Source organism: Beta vulgaris, chromosome 2 (genome assembly GCF_026745355.1).
Source record: "Beta vulgaris subsp. vulgaris cultivar EL10 chromosome 2, EL10.2, whole genome shotgun sequence".
Taxonomy (NCBI): domain Eukaryota; kingdom Viridiplantae; phylum Streptophyta; class Magnoliopsida; order Caryophyllales; family Amaranthaceae; genus Beta; species Beta vulgaris.
Window position 1 is genome coordinate 23,645,024 of NC_079203.1, and position 14,915 is coordinate 23,659,938.

Consider the following 14,915-nt stretch of genomic DNA (forward strand, 5'->3'; position numbering starts at 1 on the left):
TTGACTTGTGAGTGATTGTTATAATTATATTTTTGGTATTTCTGTTTGAAGTCCCCTTTGATTTGTAAGTGAATTTGTGATTTAGAATGGGAAGGGGGTAACATAGTCTCTTCATTCGGGGACACCATAGCTCCCCCCTTTCCTTATATAATAGAGATATGTTGTCTTTAATTCTTGATGATATTTTACATAAACCTTTTTACCTTGATAATTAATCGTATTATATAATAGAAAGTGTCTAGGTCCAAATATATGTAAAAGTTTCATTATATATAGAAAACACTATAAAAAAGTAAATAATTTTTTTCCTTGTCTAACTTCTAAAATCTGATTTCACTACAAATACACCTCTATTTTTTATCAGGACCCACCATTAATTGTGAATGGTTCTTGAAATAGTGATTTGTAAGTAAATTTTTGTAAATGTTTTTGTATGTATTGACGTTCTAGGTTATTATTTTAGTTGATGTTAATTTTAAGTTTTAATAAAGTTTCCTGATTATTTGAGTGATTTGTGTGATTTTTATAAGTGATTTTCAATTGTATGAGTGATTTGTAAAGTTTCTTCTTTTAAGTGATTTGTGAGTGAGTGTTGTAAATTAATTTTCGATAGTTTTCTTTGAGTGCCGATTTTGATTTTGACATTACTTTTGTAATTTAGAAAAGAAAAAGGGTAAAATAGGCATTTCAAAAGAGGACACCATTGCTCCCCCTTCCTTTATATAATAGAGATTTCTAATGGATGGATTACCCAATGGGGCATTTCATTCTTTAAACTTGAGCTGAAATCCAGAAATTGAGGCGGTGCTAATGATTAGCTCTTTTATGTAGTTTATAGTATATACGCCACTTCTTCAAAGAAGCTGAATAGCGTATGCCAGTTCCTTAATTTTTGGCTTGCGCACATGTAAACTCCAATACAACTGCAATACTGCATATCCTATCACACTAAAGTTGCGTTCATACTAAGGTAGCTTCAATTATTCAACAATCATTCTGAGTATTTAAAATGTAACTTAGTCATTGCTTCTAGGAGCAAACTAAATAGAAAATACTTCTTTCGTCATATGTAAATCGTAAATCGTAAATCGTAAATTGTATTATTATTTGGCCATATATAAATATGAATACTGAAAATTAAAGATCTTCTGCGAACATAGTAATGATCTACTAATTTCGCATCATAAATAGAGGTATTATTCAACTGTGGAAGAGAACTGCACAGTATCTCTCTGCTGCAAGTCTGGATCATACACTATTATTATTCTCTTCCTCCTTGCCTAGATGGCTCGAAAATCCTGGAAATCAAACAAGCACCATGTTTGTGTGCAATGACCACGAAACATGAGCCCCCAATCTAGAAACTTTTCGTGCTACTACCTTTATCATCAGCATCTCCAACTTTTAAGGCCCTATTTATTTCATCTTAGACATATTCAGTAAATATAGGATTTAATTAGTAAAAACCAGTGAAGGAAAAATCACTATAAATCATTAGGAAAAATAGACCAGAGTAATCTAACTATGCGTCTATGCCCATACACTTATAATAATACCAACTATGGATTACAACTTACAACAACAACAAAGCTTTCGTCCCAAAATGATTTGGGGTCGGCTAACCTGAATCGTCATAGGAAATTGTCATCGTGACCAATGAAACAAGAAAAGAGCATGAAGTTAAAAAAAAAAAAAAACAAGAGGAAGAAAATGAAATTATTAGAAGTAAAATAAGAGGAAAGAAATTTTAAAAAAAACAAACATAAGAGGTAAGAAACATCCCAAATATAGGTTATTTTTTAATAACCCCAACTATTGGGTATCACTAGGGGTGTTCACGGGTGGCTAACCGTCCCGAAACAACATTTTGGTTCGGTAACCGAAAGTTTCGGTTCGTTCTTTTTGCGAACCGTAATCGTAAGTTTCGGTTCGTTCTTTTTGCGAACCGTAACCATAACATTTAGACGATTACTGTTACGTAGTGGTTGACTCGTAAATAATTATTACTATCCCCAACAGTAGGTTCTAGAATAGGAGACTTGTGCAACAACGCCTGAACTCAAAACCCGAACCTGAGCTCTGCCTTTGGACCAGCAAAAAGGGACCCACCCTGGAGGTTTAGGTGGTATTTCCCCCTCCGAAGCTTAAGTCAGGTATAAGGAGTATGAAGGAACTTTTAGAGAGAGAAAGTAGAGAGAGAGAGAGTATTTACGACGGAATAATAGTACTATGCTATGAAAAACGTACCTTTTCCCTTGATTTCAAGGACTATTTATAGTGTCTGAAATGACTGTTGTACCTTAATGTCACCCTAATTTGGGAGCATCTGATTGGCTAAGCAATATAACACGTCGCAATCATTGATTGGAGAGTACACATCACCTTTTATAAAGGTGTTTTTTGTGTTTACTTGGGCCTAGACACAAATTGGGCCATAAGAAGGGCTTAGTACACCTTTCTTTATCCAGAAAAATGTACTTTACTCCTTATGAGCTTCTGGTCCATGTACTTTACAATAACAAAGAAGAGTGCCACCTGTAGGGCTGTGATCAGGCCACGTGTCATGCCTAGAACCGTTGATTTTTAGGCTACAACGATTGCCCCTTAAAAGAGGAGTTTACCATTTAGGCGCCAAGACGGTTGGAATCATCTTTTAACCAACGGGAACAGCCCATATCCTTTTCAAGATGAAATGGGCGTCATTTAGCCGGTCTCAACAGGTCAAACTTCAAGAGTTTTTGGCATGCAACAGTTACTTTACCGGAGGGGGAGGACACTTTTACCTCCCTATAAATATGTCTCTTTGGCCTTTCTGAGATCATTTTAACATTCTTGAGATAGTTTTTTAGAGAGAGATACTCTGCCAAATTCTTACGGGACTTTAGAGAATTGAAGAACCTTCGTCCAAGCTCTCGTTAAATCTCTGCAATCCGTCCGAGATCTTGCTAAGTTTCCTCCATCCGTCCAAGTAACTCCAACAGGTATTCCTTCTGCTAAATCTTATTTTTGTGCTTCTCTTTGTTCATTCTTTTAAAGAAAAAATGGATTCGTCCTCTTCATCGAATATTCTCGGCCGCTCAAGGGTTGGTCTTGACCCTAGAACAAAGAGTCTTTCTTGTTCGGCACATTCTAGAGTTGGGCCTATCTCGGCCGGCCATGCATTTTATTATTTTGGACATGGAAGGCAAAGTCAGACGACCCAGTCTTTACCTGTGCAGGGTAATCTGGCGCGCGCCAAGAAAATAGTTCGCATTAGACGAGGGGTGAACCTTCCGGCCTCCAGCTCAGAAATTGAGGTATCAACCGGCCGAATTGCTGCTGACGGGGAACGCGAAGTTCAAAGTGCCCCGCCAGCGAACCAAAATACTTTTTCTGAAAATGTCCAAGAGGAAAGTCTTATCAAAGAGCCTTTATAACCCAGCTCGTCCGGACAAGATATGGCGACGCACGAGGCCAATGAGGTGGAGGTCTCCTCTAACTTGTCTTGTGACTCGGAGGAACCTTCTGAAATTAGAAGCCGCCTAGACCCTCTGTCAGACCCTAGGTTCATCCTGGCCGACAATAGTTGGCTCGAACGAGTAGGCCCATACCTTAAAACTTTTCCTCGGCTATGTCTATGCCGGGGTACCGCTTCGTTCTTCCTGGCCAGGAAGACACTATACTTAGTGCTCCTTCCAGCCATTTCACCGTCTACCGGCTGGCTTTGGATACAGGGTTACTATTTCCCTTGCATCCTTTTATAAGCCGCCTTCTTTAATACTACAACATCGGCCATAACCAGCTTGCCCCAAACCCCTGGCAAAACATCTTGACCTTTCTGGCCGTTTGCGAGTTGAAAGGCGTTGACCCTTCATTGGCCGCCTTCTCCCAAATACACTACGTCTCCAAGGTTCCTAGAACTGTGGACAGAGCCTGGTTTAGTGTATGCAATCGTCGAGGCTTCCTGACATCTTGGGACAAAACGTCCAAGATGCATGTCTGGAAGGCAGAATTCCTGTTCGTCCAAGCACCTAATGAAGCTGTGGCTAGACGGTACCGGTACTTTAGCCGGACGACCACCAATACTGGATGAACAACTTCCTACCTGGAGCTGGAGAGCAGTTCAGCCAAAGAGATGATGGAATACTTCAGAGTATCGTAGTATTCTATCAACAATTCCTCTTTTAAGGGTCCGTCAAGCTGGATTCCCTTTAAAGAGATGTTTTACCATGATAACTTCTTGATCGCCGCAGGCTTGCGGCAGGCCGAGGATAGAGGTATATCACTAGTCTTTTTTCCAAGTAAATGCCCTCGTCCAATGACTATATCTGCCTAATCATGTTCTTTCTTTTCGTGCAGATTCGGCTAGAGCTTCCTTGAAGAAATCTTGGACGGGAAACGTCAGTATGTCCAAGTTCACAGATAATCTATGGAAGAAGTACATCAAGTCCGGCTTTGAAAAGAGGACGGACACCTTGGTAAGTAATTAATATTTTTTTTTTAATTTTTTCCTTTTTTGGACGAATCCTTTCTTTAAGAAGGAAGACATCCATGGAACACTTGGCCGACTTCCTACAACCCACGGGACTCATCTAGACATCAATCATCTTAAATTTTTGGACGAGTATTAACGTCGAGACGGTCCCTGCTCCAAAGGGGAACTCGGCCAAACTTTAGGTTTTCCTTAGAAGGGAAGACGTTCAAGAGATATTTGGTCGGCTTCCTTCCGCGGGGGACATCATTCGAAAACATTTCTTCACTTTTACTGGACGGGCTCTCTTTTTGACAGAACCCCGTCCATGCTAGAACGGAGTCCCTTCTTTACATGACCTCGTTTAAAAAGGGGTCCATTCTTATAGACGAGTTCGCTTTCTTTTTTCTTGCCGCTTACATATTTACTTGTTTTCTTTTCAGAAAAATGCCCCAACATCTAAAGCGTTGGCGGAGAAAGCGGCTTCGAAGAAGAGGCCGATCGCAACGGGAGATGCCCCTCCCCCCAAAAAAATCCAAAGGCTTCACGACCAAAAAGAAGAAAACCAATCGGCCTTCTTTGGTGAAGGTTGAAATTCCCCCCTTAGCGGAGGAAGTTCCTCCTTCTACAGAGGAGAGGGCCATGGTTACCTATGCCGACCCGGTTGAGTCAGCACTCCCTCTTATTTCCGAGCAACCAGATGCGGTTGCACTTTTGGACGGGGTCGAAGAGACCAAAAGACCAGCTACTCAGCCGGACGCGGCTATGGACGGATCGACTTTCTCTGGGCCGGTGTTTGCGAGGATGACCTCGGCCGAACGTGAGAAGCTCAAATGCTTCCTTGAGGCCTACATCAAAGGCTTGAGAGGAGCTTCCTCTGGGCATGTAGGCTACATGTCTCAACTAGCTGCTGAGGTACAATCTTTATTCCCCTGCCGTCTTCTTTTTTACACTTGGCAAATTTGTCTATCTTTGTGATCGTCCTGACATACTTTAATCCTCCTTTTTCAGCTTTTTACTCGCAGTATAATAACGGAGGACTGGGCGAGATTACTTAGAAAGGAAAATAAAACAGCTCGTCAGGGATGCGACCACTGCCGGGGACAAGGCTCAATTTGCTATGGCCGAGCAGGAGGTATTACATCGCCAACCAAGGGAGGGTTGAGAAAAGCGCTCGGTTGAGCTAGAGTCGGCCAACAAGAGATATCTCCTTCGGCTTACGGAGCTCCTGGATGAGAAGGCTGCCCGTGAGCAATACTCTCAAAGACGAAAGGAACACGACCCTTTGGACGGCCGTTGAGCTTCAAAGAGAGAATTGTTTTTTCCGAGCAAAAAATCACGACCTGAAGAAAGTTTTGAGTCGGCCAAGAAGGCTCTTAATGAGATGACAGATACCTCCAAGACATGGGCAGCGAAGGCTTTTGAAATGCTTGACGAATCGGACGATATTCCCATATACGAACGTCGTCTGGAATTTAGAAAAAGCCTTCACAAAGCCACCGTGGCCGAAAAGGAGCTCCCAGTCTTCGAAGAATCTTCGGACGACGAAGGAGAGGAGGAGGAGGCCTATCTAGAGGCTCAAGGGGACGATACTAACAATCCTCCTGAGCCGGACGCTTAACTTTTTTTTCTCTATCTTGGCCGCAGGTAGAGGTGGGTATGGGCCGGGTCGGGCCTGCTCACGGGCTCGAGCCCATGAGTGGCGGGCCGTGCCGGGTCGGGTTTGAAATTTTAAAAAATTTTCCACGGCTCGCGGGCCTGAAATAAAATTTCTTGACCGTGACAGGCCCGCGGCCCACGTAGCGGACAACGGGACGAGCCGAGCCCAAATCGTGCCGTGCCGTGCCGGCCCAACCCATGCCCACCTCTACCCGCAGGCCTTTTGTACTTGGCAGCTTTTTTTTTTTTTTTTAAACTAGGTTGTAATCTTCTTTTGATCTTTATAGGAGAATCTCTTTTTTCACTTATTGTCTCTTATTTCCATTTTGCTCATAATCTAACAATTTAACAAGTTGAAAAATTGTTCGGCCTGAAATTCAAAAGTTGTTCATCAGAATTTTAATTCAATTTTACACCAATACTTGTTTCTGTACAAGGACGTTTTTTTTTTTTTGCATTAATATATTTGACATGTATCCCCCCTTCTTGGACGAAAATAATTTTAATAATTTTCTTTGCTCTAAGAAGGAGAATGACCATGATATACTTATGCAGAGTATAGTCTAGGATTGTGGTAATTCGTCCATCCTTGTTAAAGCTTGAAATAACTTATTCCTTTACTAAGGTGGTTATCATAGTGAGTGGCTTTTGGACGAAAAGTAAGACCCTTTTACTAAAGCGCCCTAATTCCAACTGCCTTCGTTTAAGAGAGTGATGTTACTCTTTACGTTAATCAATTGGTGGCCTTCGTCATGTGCTATCCTTACAAGATTTTGACATGTTGGCCGATCTCCTAATAGAAGGCGTTTTTGTTTTGCTGTTCTTTTTTGAGTACCGGCTTGGCCGATAATATGTGCCTTTAATCAAATAACAAGGCATGCATAACTAATAAAGAGACAATGATGGTATAGAAGTAGATTTGTATTATATGAATTTTGCTTGGCTGGGAACCAAGGTACAAGTGTACATTTCTACTTTTTCACTAATGTGCTTATGGCACTTAGTTAGCAGAGAATTACACCTTTTCAATTACATCAAATGTAGTATTTTTTCAAAGTGTCTGAATTCCACGTCTTAGGAACAGAAATAGCGTCCATATCTTCCAGACGGAAGGTACCACCCTAAACTTCTTGGACTATCATGTAAGACCCTTACCAATTTAGTGTGAGCTTACCCATTTTTTGGCCCGGCCGACTGCTTCCATTTTACCTAGGACGAGGTCTCCCTCCTTTAATGGCCGCCTAACCACTCTTTTGCTAAACTCTCGAGCCATTCGTAGCTTATACAACTACATTCTTAATAGAGCATTGTCTCTAACTGCAGGAACCTGATCCAAAGCTGTGCGAAGAGCAGCCCAGTTGGCGTCCTCTGAATAAAGCATGACTCGCAGAGTTGGTTCTTCTATTTCAATGGGAAGGACAGCTTCTGAGCCGTAGACTAGCATAAATGGAGTTTTCCCAGTTGAGTTTTGGGCCGTCGTTCTGATTGACCAAAGAACCAGCTGTAACTCTTCTACACATAATCTCTTGGCATTGTCTAGCTTCTTTTTATGCCACTTGAGATAATATTGTTGAAGGCTTCTACCTGCCCATTTGCCTGAGGATGAGCAACGACACCAAAGTGAGCTTTAATATCCTGGTCGGCCAGCCATTCTTGGAGCTTAGGCGTTTCAAACTGCAGTCCATTGTCAAAGACAATAGACTAAGGCATCCTAAATCTTGTAATGATGTTCTTCCAGATGAACCCCTTTACATCATTGGTGGTAGTTCCTCTCATAACCTCAGCCTCCACCCATTTTGTGAAGTAGTCTACTGCTACTATCACAAATTTCTTCTGGCCGGCCGCTACAATAAATGGCCCCAAGATATCCATGCCCCATTTGGCGAAGGGAAAGGGAAAAAGAACTGGAGTCAAATAATTGGACGGCTTTTGATATATATTACCATGCCTTTGACAGCTATCACATTTCTTCGCATAAAGCAGAGCGTCCTCCTTTAAGGTGGGCCAATAATAATCTGTCCTTAATGCCTTCTCTCATAATACTCTTCCCCCAATGTGAGAGGCATAGGCTCCTTCATGCAGCTCTTTCAAGACATCTAACCCGTCCTCCCTAGTAAGGCATTTGAGGAGTGGCCAGTTAAATGCCTTTTTGTACAAGGTTTCATCCCAGAGCTCAAACCACTTGTCCCTTGCCTTCACATTCTTAGCTTCCAAGGGATCAGTGGGCAGGCGTCCTGTTTTCTTATATTCAATGATGGGGTCCATCCAAACATTTTCGAGCGGAAAAACAGAACTTGCTCTTGATCAATACTCTTTGCCGGCTTTACCTCCCAAAACACAGTTCGCGGCACATCTCTTTCGGCTTGATGATTCTCCGACCTTGGAATCTGGTCGAGCACAAGTCGCTTCAGTGTTTTAATCTCTTCTTGAATCAGCTTCATGTATTTACTCATGGACGCCTCTTTGAATTCAAAGTCGCCATTTACTTGCCTCAATTTCCAGGGCTCCTGCCGCTTTGCACATTTTAATGCTGCCTAACAGTGCCTCATACTTTGCTTCATTGTTTGAAGCCTGGAACTGAAATCTGATCGCATACTCAAACTTGTCCCCCTATAGTGATTGAAAGATTATCCCATCTCCGCAGCCGTTGGCGGTGGACGATCCATCCAGCATAAGGGTCCAATGACGCTTTTCCTCTACTGGACCTTGGACGAATTCCATCGCAGGCCGAGTAAGCTCTACAATGAAATCAGCTAAGGCTTGACCCTTGATCGCTCTTCTAGGCTCAAATGCTAAGTCAAACATGTTCAGCTCCACAACCCATTTTAGCATTCGTCTAGAAGCATCCATCTTGTGCAGGACTTGTTTCAGAGGTTGGTCTAGACGAGGATACTATGGGCTAGAAAGTATGGTCTTAGCTTCCGGCTGGCCATAAGCAGTGTTAGGCCGAATTTCTCTACCATTGAATATCTGCATTCGGCATCCTTTAGCACATGGCTAACAAAGTAGACCGGAATTTGCACTGACTCTCTTTCGGCCAGAAGAACAAAGCTAACTGCATGCAGCGATACAGCCAAGTATACAAACAGATTTTCTCCTTCGGCCGAACTGATTAATCAAGGCAACTGCCGGAGATGCTCTTTAACCTGCTGAAGAGCATGCTCCGCCTCTTCCGTCCACTTGAATTTCGCATTCTTTTTTATCGTTGCAAAGAAATGATGACATTTATCTCCGGATTTAGAAAAAAAAACGTCCTAGGGTTGCCAAACACCCTGTCAAACGTTGAACTTCCTTAACTTTTGACGGAGATGTCATGTCCAGAATCGCCTGAATCTTATCAGGGTTCGCCTCAATCCCAATTTGGTCGACCAGGAACCCCAAAAACTTTCCTGTCACCACTCCAAATACACACCTCTACGGATTCAACTTTAGCTTGTATTTTCTAAGAGTCAAGAATGTTTCTCATAGATTCTTCATATGATCTATTTCCTTCCGGCTTTTGACGATCATGTCGTCAATCTAAGCCTCCATATTTCTCCCCAGTTGCGGTTGGAAGACCTTGTTTATGAGCCTCTGAAAAGTAGCTGCCGCATTCCGGAGGCCGAAAGGCATCCTTAGCTAGCCATAGAGACCTTTCTCGGTGATGAATGAGGTCTTGTCTTGGTCCTCAGGCCACATTGGAATCAGGTGAAAACCTGAATAAGGGTCCATGAAGCTTAGTAGTGCATGCCCCGCCGTGGAATCAACTAGCTGATCTATTTTAGGCAGAAGAAAACTATCCTTTGGACAAGCCTTGTTTAGATCGGTGTAATCCAAACACATTCTCCAAGTTCCGCTTGGCTTGGGGACCATGACTACATTAGCAATCCAATCCGGATAATAAGTCTCCCGGATAAAATTTTGATTTTAACAGCTTCTGGACTTCCTGATCAACAGCTTGATTCCTGGCCGGACCTAAATGCCTCTTTTCCTATCGAATTGGCTTTTGTCCTGGATCTATGTTTAGTTTATGAACAACAATTTCATGATCAATTCCCGGCTTTTCCTCAACTGCATATGCAAAAACATTCTCAAATTCTTTTAACAGTGCGATCAATTTGTCTTTGATCTTAGGACCCAGAACTGATCCAATTTTCAGCGTCCTCTCCGGGCGACTTTCATCCAAACAAATCTTAGCCGGGCTTTTCCACTGTCTCTGGTCGTTCTAGCCCAATACCCATGATAGCCATTACTTCCTTTGACGAAGCTTTTTCTTCCTTAATGGCTAGACATTTCCTCTTCTTGCTTGGCAAAAGCATGGACGACTTGCTGTCCCGAGGAGCCTTCAGCTGAGTTTTTTCCACTTCATTCTTTAACTCTTTTATCTGGCCTTTTACCTTCTCGGCCGGTCCTTGCTCTATGGCCTTTAGCCGCTCTGATTTTTCTCCTTTCCATGATGAAGGTTTTAGAGTGGTGAGGTAGCATTCCCTTGCTGCTTGCTGATCTTCATATAGGGATCCAATTTTCCCTCCATCGCACTCAAACTTCACTAGCATCAGATGGGTTACAATAACAGCTTTGATGTGGTTCAAGGTGGGTCGTCCGAGAATGACATTGTAAGCCGTCAAATCTCGTACCACCAAGAACTTAACAAACAGCGTCCTGGAGGCCTCCTTATCCCCTACCCTGACGGGCAAAATGAAAGTTCCCATTGGGTGGATGATTCCTCCCCTAAATCCAATGATGGGATGGTTGACTGGGACCATGTCATTCTCGTCAAACTTCAATCTTGACAAACAATCCGCACTGATGATATTGGTTGAACTCCCCGTATCAATCAAAATCCGTCTCACTATGAGGTTTGTTATTTTCATCTCTACCACCAACGGGTCGTCATTGGGGGTTCTTATCTCCCGTGATCCAGCTCGCTGACAACAATCTTAGTGAAAGCGTCAAATTTTGCCTGATTGGTAAGCATTATCTAGTCGAGTTCCCGTAAGTAATTTTTATGGCCGCGGTTGGTAGGACCTCCTGCTGCAAAACCTCCAGATATCACTAGTGTTGTATCCTAAAAAGAACGGCTATGAATGTGACACGTGGTCCCATCACAGCCCTACAAGTGGCACTCTCCTGTTGTAGTAAAGTACATGGATCATAAACTTGTATGGACTAAAGTACATTTTTCTGAATAAAGAAAGGTGTACTAAGCCCTTCTTATGGTCCAACCTGTAATTAGGCCCAGTAAACACACAAAGTATATTTCTATAAAGGGTGATGTGTACTCTCCAATCAGTGATCGCCACGTGTCACAACATTATTGCTTAGCCAATCAGATGCTCCCAAATAAGGGTGACATTAAAGTACATCAGTCATTTCCGACACTATAAATAGTCCTTGAAATCAGGGGAAAGGTACGTTTTTCAGAGCATAGTACTGTTATTCTGCCATAAATACTCTTTCTCTCTCTCTGTACATTATCTCTCTAAAAGTTCCTTCATACTCCTGATACTTGACTTAAACTTCGGAGGGGGAAATACCACCCAAACCTCCAGGGTGGGTCCCTTTTCGCAGGTCCAAAGGCGGAGCTCAAGTTCGGGTTTTAAGTCCAGGCGTTGTTTTACAACTCTCCTATTTTAGAACCTACTGTTGGGGATAGTTGTATTATTTACGAGTCTAGCACTACGTAACATTTGGCGCTGTCTGTGGGGAGACGCAACAATGACTGATTGTCACTCATCCAATGTTGCTAGGAATAGAAGTTTTGAGATTCAAGTGGAAGATACGGTGGGAGATGAAAGGCCACCTAGAGGAAGAGATAGGCCTGCTGCTGTTCGTCTCTCTAGACGGAGTAGGGACCCTGTCTTCCAAGAAAATCCTGAGCGTCCAGTGACAGCTGCCCATCTGGAAACTGTCTTGAATGACTACTAGATTAGGATGGCCGCTGTCATAGAGGAGCAAATCAAAAACAACATCCTGTTTTCTCAAGTTAATCCAGACCAGGCCGCTGTGGCGCCGCTTAAGGGGCAGTCTCAGGAAGGTCGTCCACGGACAAGCCGGCCTCCTCGGCATGAAATGACCAAGCAACTGTCAAAAGGGAAGCAACCAGCACTCAGTGAGCCAAGAAGAAAGATGGACTGGAAGTTGGTGGCCCGTTCAGGAGATAATATCCCTCCTAGTGGTCATAAGATGGAGACGGATGCAAGGGAGTACTTGGAATCCAAGAAGGCAGCTGCTCTTCAGCGTTCGGCCTCAGGGTCTACTCCCTACATGAAGGATCCCCCATTAAGGATCCCATCCAAAACTGGAGGAAGAAGTCAAAGACCTTCGGCTGTTCAGCCAATGCAAGAAAAAACGGTTTTAGAACCTATGGTGTATAGGCGTCAAGCCCTAGCTAACACCTCCTCTAATCCCGTGTTAAAATAATATCGTCGGGAGCACATACCCACTGAGGGACATGTTTAATAGTTAATATAGATTAGACTCTTCTTCTTCTCTTTGTTTCTTCTTGTTTGTTCATTAGATCTTGTTTTGAATTATTGTCTTTTTTTGTTGGATTTTTGATATTTTTAGATTGGTGATTGATTGCTATTTTCTCCATGATTAGAATGCCTAGTAGTGTAATGGGTAGTGAGTAGTTAATCAACTAGGATTGGGAGTAGCCCAATCATTATTTCCATCCTATTTGTATGAGTAGAGTTTATTGGGTTGGCTTTTCTTGAGTTTGTGCAATTTCAATTTTTGGTGTTGGTTGGTGACTAAGTTGATGTGAGCTCCATCACCTTTTGATCCTTTGTTGCCCATTTAAAGGTTTACTTTTATGTGGATGACCTTCATGATTGATTGATTTATTGTTGCACATCACTTGCTGATTGTTATTAACTTGGGTTTGGCTTCAATTCCTAACTTGGCCTAGTTAGGTGATAACGCCTCGAAACATAGGTTTTGTTGCCATAATTAGGACTCTAAATAAACTCCCTAACAATGATTTTAGAGGTGTTTAGGATTGCTTATTCCCTTTGCATATTCCCAATATATGTCAACCCTCTTATCTTTATTTGGTTTTTGGATGTGAACTTATGATTGTGGTGATTTCCTATTTCTAGTGTTTTTCCTAATTTGATTTCAATAATATTATTCACTTAGTTCAACAAAAACTTGACCATTTTTTCGATTTAGCTTACTATTAGCAATTCTATCTTAGTGAGACCCTCCGATCCTTGTGGTTCGACCCTTGCTTACCACTTAAGTAGTTTTGGTGGATAGTTAGGTTTTTATTTGACATTAGGGAAATTAGTAACGATCTAGTTTTTCCTACGTTCAAATTGGCGCCGTTGCCGGGGATCGACGTATTTTCATTGAGTAGTAGTTTTGCTTGTGAGTCTAAGTCTTATTTTCCTTTTCTTGTTCTTTTGTTGTTGTGTGTTAGTGTCCTTTGATTGCTAAGTTGTTTGAGTACCCCTCTTGAGCTTTGTGGTCTTGTATGCCAAGAAGCAATCGTGCCTTGCCTCTTATTCCATTTGATAGGGAACTTGAGAGAACCGTAAAAGCTATAAGAAGAGGGTCGAGAGGTGAGAGAGTGCAAGAGCAACCGCATCCTACCGCCACCATTGAGAGTCCTCGAAGTTCTACAAGTTCCTCTAGTCACGAGGAATTTGATCAAGAAATGGGGGAAGTAAACAACCGGACTTTGAGAGACCATGGTGCTCCTATGGCATATACTCCAACAAGTGCCATTGTTGCACACACCACACAAGCAAATGATTTTGAGTTCAAACCGGCTTTCATTCAACTCATCTTGAATAATCAATTTGGGGGCAGCTGCCATGAGTGTCCTCGAGAGCATTTGAGGAAATTTCTTGAGTTTTGCTCTACGGTGAGGCATAATGGAGTCACACAAGACTTCATCCGCCTAAGCATGTTCAAGTTCTCTTTAAGAGATGAAGGATCACGTTGCCTCATGGATTTACCTCCTAATTCTCTCACCACATGGGAAGAAGTCACCAAAGCTTTTTTGGGTCAATTTTATTCATTGCAAAAGACGACCGAAATGAGAGCTAAAATTGTGACATTCAACGATAAAGAAGGTGAGAGTCTAAATGAAGCATGGGAGAGATTCAAAAGCCTCTTGAGGGAGTGTCCACACCATGACATGGGGAAGGAGATGCAACTCCATTGCTTCTACAATGGGCTTTCTTCTCACAATAAAATGTGTCTAAACGCGGGATCGGGTGGACCCATAATGATGAAGGGGGCGGATGAAGCTCTTCAAGCAATTGAACATGTGGTTCAAAATGACCTAGATTGGAACAAAGGGGAGCGCTCTTCAACCTCCAATAGAGGTGGAAGGTATGAACTTGATAGCATTGATTTACTTACTTCTAAAGTAGATGCTTTAGTTAATCAATTAAAATCATCTACTATGTCCCCCTCCTCATCTAATGTTTCCATGCTTGGTAACTCCCAAAACCCCAACTCATGTCCCCCTCCTAACATGTCTCATGTGAATAGTTATGGGAACACCCCTCATTCCGGTCATACTAACATGCCCATGCATTTATTGTTTTGTGATACTTGTGGAGCATATGACCACTATTCTTCCCAATGCAACTTTGTGGACTCTAACACCACTTCTCCTTTCTCCATGGAACAAGTCAATGCTTTAAATCAAAAATTTGACCCGTACTCAAACACCTTTAATCCGGGTTGGCGTCATAATTCGAATTTTGGGTGGAAAAACCAAGGTCAAAACTCTAATCAAAATGGATTTCAAAATGTGGGTCAACATGCTAATCAAAACCAAGGCCAACATGGATACAACCAAGAATTC

The 14,915-nt window shown here is 42.3% G+C and overlaps 1 non-coding gene across 1 annotated transcript; it reads right to left on the reverse strand.

Annotated features, from left to right (window-relative positions):
* Positions 1–14,132: 14,132 nt before the first annotated feature.
* Positions 14,133–14,239, reverse strand: LOC125495319 (small nucleolar RNA R71). The gene has a single exon (XR_007271961.1). It is a non-coding gene; the product is annotated as a small nucleolar RNA R71 (small nucleolar RNA).
* Between the last annotated feature and the right edge of the window lie 676 nt (positions 14,240–14,915).